The sequence below is a fragment of the Leucopleurus acutus genome (genome assembly GCF_964270905.1).
Source record: "Leucopleurus acutus genome assembly, chromosome: 18".
Taxonomy (NCBI): Eukaryota; Metazoa; Chordata; class Mammalia; order Artiodactyla; family Delphinidae; genus Leucopleurus; species Leucopleurus acutus.
In genome coordinates, this window is record NC_139160.1 from 5477515 (window position 1) to 5484417 (window position 6903).

Consider the following 6903-nt stretch of genomic DNA (forward strand, 5'->3'; position numbering starts at 1 on the left):
CTGTACACTTAAAAATGGTTAAGATGGTAAATTTTATGTTACGTGCATTTTTACCACAATGAAAAGTAAAAAAAAAAAAAAAATTTTTAAGCATCTACCTTAGGTTAGACAGAGCTAGAGAAAGAAACGTTGAGTTCAGTGAGACATGAACACATAAAAGCAGTGAGGCAGGCTGGTGATGGGAAGAAAAGTGGGCTAGCAGGCCTTCCAATTGCCAAGATCTAAGGCATTACCTTTTATTTACAGCTTGATTACTGCTTTCAAAGAAACTAATGATTACAAGTTTGAAACATATCAGCTTGGGTGGAGCACTGTTCAAGGACACAAAATCAATTCAAAATTTATTGCTGCGTTTTCAAAGAATCTTAGACATAAGGCAGAAAGCTGTGAGGAGAGGTAGTAAAAGGGGAGAAATAAGAATGGTTTCTATGTACTCTTGATTTTCCCTGGAAACTGGTGGAGAAAAATAATTCTAGAAAGAGAAAATTTTATGGACTGAAACATTTTGGAGTATGAGGTATAAGCTAACATTGTTTTAAATTTTATTTATTTTATTTTTTAAAATTTATTTTATTGAAGTATAGTTGATTTGTAATGTTGTGTTAATTTCTACTGTACAGCAAAGTGACCCAGTTATACATATATATATACATTCTTTTTTCATATTCTCTTCCATTATGGCTTATCACAAGATAGTGAATATAGTTCCCTGTGCTATACAGTAGGACCTTGTTGTTTTTCCATTCTATATGTAGTAGTTTGCATCTACTAATCCCAAACTCCCAACCCATCCCTCTCCCACCCCTCCTCCCCCTAGGCTAACATTTAGAAGGTGAGGTGATGCCCATCATTCCTGGAAGTGTGCCGAGAGCCATATCTAATATGATACCTAATTTGTTTGTCACAGCAACGCTCTAAGGAAGGTAGCCCCACATTATCTGGAGCCCTAGATTGTTTGTCTAGTTATGCACACCCTCGTGTAAAATTTTGGTTCCAGAACTCGTTGCAAGAAGCAAGCAGGAGGAATGAGAAGAAAGAAGAAACGGAAGAAAAAAGAGTAAGTTTGTTTCTGGGTTGAATGGAGGGTCTTGCATTGGCCCTACAAAGGATCTATTTTATCTATAGATTCTTACCACCATAATGCTTAGCTGCTGCATAGCTATGAGTAAGTAGTCTTTCATCTCATGAATATCTCTCCAGCCCTTAAATTACACAAATCTCTCTCTCCCCCTTCAAAAATTGTTACATATTTCCAATGACAATCTATAGGTGAAATGCCTTAATGTCACTTTTAAAATACAAAGCGTTGTTTTCCTGAAAATAAGGGACAAGCAGAAGGAATATTTTAATAGGATTCCTGCGAATTCAGTTGAAATATCAAATATATAGTACAATTTTACACATCTTTTATTAATAGAGAATTTGAACCCACCAATTGGCAAAATCTGACAATACCAAGCATTAGCAAGAATTCGAATCAATGGGTAACTCTCGTCCACTGCTAGTGGGAGTCTAAATGGGTATAAACACTTTGGACAATAATTTGCCATCACTTACTGGAGTTGAACATCTGCACACCTTACACCAGCAGTTTCAGCCCTGGACACACATACACTTTAGAGAAACTCTGCACACGAGCACCGGGAACCATGAGCAAGAATGTTCGTAGCGTTATCGTCTGTAACATCAAAAGACTGGGGACAATCTGGGGACAATGTCCACTATCAAAAGGATAAACTAGAGTCTATTCATAGCAGTACTCTATTGCTACTTAACCTTTGTGATGGGTGCTTGTTCATTTTATTATTCTTCTCTAAAATATATAATTATTTTTATACACTGCTGTAAGTATGATGTATTTCACAGTAAAAGAATATTTAAAAGGCAGTTCGACAGCACACTTGCACCTATGAAGAAGTCTTATCCAAACAAAAAACATTTGAATCTGATTAAGACCCCATTAAAATTCAACTACCAATTTATAGGAAACACATGGGACCGTGGAACATGGTAAACAATGCCACAAGGATACAGTCTGAAAATTCCAGGCCCTAGTAAGGTTTATAGAACAAATAGCCTGGTTTCCTCAACAAAAATTTGTAAGAAGAAAGAGAAAGAGAGAGTTAGACGGTTGACCTTTAGGTTAAAAGAAAACGAACAGATACATCAAGCAATTGCAGTGTGCAGTGTGAGGATTTTTTTGGCTTCTGACTTAAGCAAAGTGAAAAACGTGTATAGAATAATCAAGAAAACGTGACCACAGATTTTATCTTTGATGTTAAATAATTATTATTCAAAATTTTCTATGTTCACTAATGATATTGTTACGTATTTTTAAAATAGTTCCTATCTTTGTAGCAGTGCCTGTGAAATATTTACGGGTAAAATATAAAATGGGGAGGTTGAGGGAGGAATAGAAAATGACAGGTAATGAGCAGAGGGTTCCTTTGGGATGATGAAAATGTTCGAAAATTAGATTATGGTGATGGTTGCGCAATTCTGTCAATATACTAAAAACCATTGAATCGTACACCGAATAAGCGAACTATATGGCTTGGCAATTAGATCTCAAAAAAGCTGTTTAAAATGATAGAAAATTTGAGATTTTCTTCAAAATTATTTGATGTGGAGGATTTGAGTGGAGGAATCAAAATTGACCATGTGTGAGTCATATCAAACCTAAGTGACAGTGACATAAGCTCATTATACTTCTCTTAGAAATTTTCTATAATAAAAAGATTTGGGGGAGAAAAGATTTTGAAACGATGGATTAGTGAAGTCATCCTGAACGTGCAGAAGATAACTATCCTTCCTTAGATATCATCAGCTACTCTTTACTGTCATCTTACTAACCCACCTAAATGAGATGAACTATAGCATAACCTTGGGAACTGTTTCCAAGATGCAAACTTGGTGGTACACAGGTGAACTGCAAACCTCTGATGGCAGAATTTTGTGATAACTGTTTATGTCTAAGATGATTTTAAAATAATCATCTCCTTACAATTCCTGGCAACAGAAAATGTATTAGTTTGGTAAGGCTGCTGTAACAAAGTACCACAAACTGAATGGCTTAAACAATGGAAATGTATTGTCTCACGGTTCTGGAGGCTAGAGATTTGAGTAAGTTTCCTTCTGAGAGCCTTGTGGGAGAATCTGTCCCATACCTCAGTGCTCCTAGCTTCTGGGGCCTTACTGAAAATCTTTGGCATTCTTTGGCTTCTCCTGTATCACCTTGATCTCTATCTTCATCGTCACATGATGTTCTCCCTGTGTGCGTGTGTCTCTGTGTTCAAATTTCCTCTTTTTACGAGGACACCAGTCATACTGGATTAGAACCCACCCTAATGACTTCACTGTAACTTGATTGCCTCTGTAAAAACCCTATTTCCATATAAGGTCACATTCTGAGGTACAGGGGGTTAGGACTCCAAAATATTTGGGGGATAGGTGAGGGGGAATGCAATCTAACACACAATAGATAGGTTCCAAAATCAATGCCTAGAAATTAATTCATATGATTCTTCTACAGATTAGTTGTTAGCTGCTATACTGAATAGATTTCAAGTGTATATTTTGTTTTACAAAGAAATATAACATGGATGACTTAGAAGTTAACACAAAAAATGGGAACAATTAAAAATTATGCTTTCATAAACAACAAGGTCATATAACAGAAAAGAATGTGTATATGTGTGTATATATATATATAATATATATATATATAACTGAATCACTTTGCTATACAGAAGAAATTAACACAACGTTGTAAATCAACTATACTTCAATTTTTAAAAAATTATGCTTTCAAAGAGTTTGGGGTAAAAAGGATACAAAACTATATAGTATAACCTGTGTTAGGTTAAAGTATAAACAAATATATATATATATACATATCCCTAAATGACTGGAAGGCAGTACACCAAAATGCAAACTGGTTATCTCTGGCTTGTCATTAGGAATGAGATGGAATGGTTTCTCCAGTTAGAAATCTAAGGCTCAGTACCTGCTGTATAGCACAGGGAACTCTACTTCACTTTGCTACTCTACTTCACTTCACTTTACAACATTGTAAAACAACTATACCCCAATTGAAAAAAAAAGGAAAGAAAGAAATCTAAGGCTCAGAGCTGTTGGGTGACACACCCAAGGTCTTTCAGCTAGTAAGAGGCTAATGGAATTCAGGTTGGCTTGAATCCATTCTCCCTTAAACCATTATGCCTCAGTATAATAATTGCTACCATGTGAGTGCCTATAATGTGCCAAACATTGTACTAATCACTTTACAACTATTATCTCTCTTAATTCTCATTACAATCCCATAAGTTAGGTACCATTATTCCCATTCCAAAGAAGTCTAATAACATAAATCCTGAAGCAGGGAGAGATGGATGATTCAAGAGGTCAAAGGAAGGATTTCATGGAAAGAAGACAAGTTATGAAGATGGTGGCATCTGTTGTCATGACGACTTGGCCCAACTTAAATTGTCAAAAGTAACTAGGGGGACTTCCCTGGCGGTCCAGTGGTTAAGACTGAGCTTCCACTGCAGGGGATGCTGGTTCAATCCCTGGTCGGGGGATTAAGATCCCCGCGTGCCATGCTGTGCAGCCAAAAAAAAAAAAAAAAAAAAAACTAAGGATATAGAAGATTTGGACAACATAATTAACAAAGAGGAGGTTTACATACCTATTTGAATCGGTATCTTACATGCAGAGAAAATATCTCCGTTTTGAACTTCCAAGTCACTTTTAAAATATTGATCATATACTAGGTCACAGAAATTAATCTCAAAAGAATACATTATACTCTCTCATCACACTACAGTAAAGCCAAAAAGTTAATAATATAAATCCGAATCCCAAATCTGGGACGTTTGTGACCACTCTGCTAAGTGATATTAGGCTCAAGGAGGAAATCATGAATTCAGTAACCAACAATACATAAAATAATGAAAATAAAAACAAAATTGAAGGAAAGAGGTAGCGTTTTAGCAAACCAAGAAAGTCTTAACACCCAGCTAATTAACATACGTCAGACAAATGGAATAGAAAAGAGTGAGCCTGTGGGAAGGGGGTTATGAGAGAGCAAACTTAGGTCCATTTACATATCAAGGAAGACCGAAAGCGACTCTCCTAGCCCAGTATCCAGCAAAGAGGAAAGGACCTGGGGGAGCCACAACACTGAAGGGGCAAGGAGAAGAAGGGGACTAATTGGTGGGGGAGGGCAGGATAGCCTCCTAACGCCCTGCCCCCTAAGGAACCAGGGAATGAGGACTTCAGGAAGGGCAAAGACAGGGAGGCCAGGTCAGTGCAGTTTGGCCCAAAGCCTAGCAGTGGAATTTTTAGAGATAAAAAAAGGACTTGCTTTTCTTTCTTTCTTTCTTTCTAAAATTAATTAATTAATTTATTTTTATGGTTTTTTAGCCATGCCGTGCAGCTTGTGGGGATCTTAGTTCCCTGGCTGGGGATTGAACCCTGGCCCCAGCAGTGAAAGCACTGAGTCCTAACCACTGGACCACCAGGGAATTCCCAAAAAGGACTTGCTTTTCTTGTCCACAGGGCTCAGGAGTACCACAGGCTGCTAAAGCATAGAAGGGCAGTTTAGCTGGGGCCTGAATCCCATCCAGACAGAAGAGCAGAAAGTTCTGATCAGAAGAAACTGAGAATCAAAAAGACAGTTAACAAGTGTTGGTGAGGATGAAGAGAAATCAGAATCCTCATACGTTGCTGGTGGACACTGAAAATGTTGCAGCTGCTTTGGGAAACAGTCTGGCAGTTTCTCACAAGATTAAACATAGAGTCACTGTATGACTTGGCAGTTCCACCGCTAGGTACATACCCAAGCGAGATGAAAACGTATGTCCATACAAAAACTTGTACGTGAATGTTCTCGGCAATTTTATTCATCATAACCAAAAAGTGGAAACAGCCCAAATGCCCATCAAATGATGAATGGGCAAACAAAATTTTGGTGTATCCATACAATGGAATATTATTTGACCAAAAAAATGAAAGATAGATGCTATCACATGGTGAACCTTAAAAATATTAAGCTAAGTGAACGAAACCAGTCACAAAAAACCACATATGATATGATTCCATTAATATGAAATGTCCACAATAGGCAAATCGATAGAGACCAAAAGTAGATTAGTGGTTTCCTAGGGCTGGAGGGCGGGGGGACGGGCGGTGTGTATTGCAGATGAGGATTGACTGCTAATGGGGTCTGAGGTTTCTTTCTGGGTGGTGATAAAATTTTCTTAACTTACGTCATGGTGATGATTGCACAACTCTGGGAATATACTATAACCACTGAATTGTAAGTTTCAACTGAGTGACTTTGGTGGTATGGGAATTTAATCTCAGTAAATACATTTTTTTTAACAAAAAAAAAAAGGAAGAAAGAAACTGAGAATTGTATGCGTGCAAGAGTCAGCAGCAGAAGTAACCTTGGGTTTAAAAAAGGAATCATTTGATTCAGGACCCAACCCAACTAAGGACTACCCCAGGCACCTCATAGGTCCTCAGAGAAGACAGTAACTAACAAACTGCTCTACTGCTATTTTTGCAGAGTTTTCGCTTTGTTCTTATTTCTCTTGTAGTTTCTCGAAGTAAAATTTTTTTTTTTTTTTTTTGGTGCGGTACGCGGGCCTCTCACTGTTGTGGCTTCTTCCGTTGCGGAGCACAGGCTCCGGACGTGCAGGCTCAGCGGCCCATCCGCTCTGCGGCATGTGGGATCTTCCCGGACCGGGGCACGAACCCGTGTCCCCTGCATAGGCAGGCGGACTCTCAACCACTGCGCCACCAGGGAAGCCCTTGAAGTAAAATATTTAAAACTATAAGCATAGTTTGTGTTTGGTAACAAGATAGTAACAGTAAAGCTCGTGGTGTTTTCTTTTCCTC